Source organism: Colobus angolensis, unplaced genomic scaffold (assembly GCF_000951035.1).
Source record: "Colobus angolensis palliatus isolate OR3802 unplaced genomic scaffold, Cang.pa_1.0 Scaffold2, whole genome shotgun sequence".
NCBI lineage: Eukaryota > Metazoa > Chordata > Mammalia > Primates > Cercopithecidae > Colobus > Colobus angolensis.
Window position 1 is genome coordinate 12,103,393 of NW_012115154.1, and position 1,070 is coordinate 12,104,462.

Below are 1,070 nucleotides of genomic sequence, written 5' to 3' on the forward strand. Positions count from 1 at the left end.
ATGAATTCTATTTTCTTAGTGGTTACAGAGTTACTCAGATGATCTATTCCTGCATGGTGAGTTGAGTTAGTTTGTGTTGCAGCAGGAACATGGCATTTTGTCCAGTTTGTCTAAGTTGTCTAATTTATGTGTGTGGAGTGGTTTGTAATATTCCTTGATTGTCCTTTGTGGTGTGCGGTGTCTGTAGTGATATCGCCTGTTTCATTATGATATTTAAAATGTATGTCTTTTCTTTTCCTTTTAATTTCTGCTTGAGTTTGCTAAATTCTATCAACCTTTTAACAGAGCTGTCTCTTTGTTTCATTGATTTAACTATTGTTTTTCTCTTTTAAATGTGTTTTCTGTTCCTATCTTCATTAATCCCCATCCTCTACTTGCTTTCAGTTTATTCTGCTCTTCTTTTTCTAGGTTCCTGAGGTGGAAATCTATTGCTCACTTGACACTTTTCCTCTTTCCTAATGTATGCATTTATTGCTCTAAATTTCCTTGTCAGCACTTTGATATGTCACAGTTTCATGTTTATCCAGTCCAATGTATTTTTAAATTTTTCCTTGAGACCTCTTTGTTAACCAATAGACTATTTTGAAGTGTGTTTTTAAATTTTCAAACGTTTAGGGATTTTCATATCTTTTTTATGCTGTTTCCTAATTGGATTACCTACAATAATTTCTGGTTTTCACCGGCTCTGGATGATTACTATCTCTTTTAAATTTGCTGTGGTGAGTTTTAGGGCCTAGGATAGCTCTATCTTGCCATGTGTTTTGTCAGAACTCAAAAAAAAAAAAAAAAAAAAAGTGCATTCTGCTGTTGTGTGGAATATTCTGTAAATGCCAAATAGATTCTTTTGGTTAATGACGTTTTGAGTTGTTTTATATTCTTGTTGATTTTTTCCCTCTTTTTAAAAATATGAAATATTTCACAAAATTTTGTGTAATCTATATGCAGGAGCCGTGTTCATCTTGTCTACATCATTCTAATTTTAGAAAGTGCTGCCAAAGCCAACACTCCTTGCTGATTTTCTGTCTAGTTCTATCAATTATTGAAAAGGGCATGAGGAAATTTCTAACTAT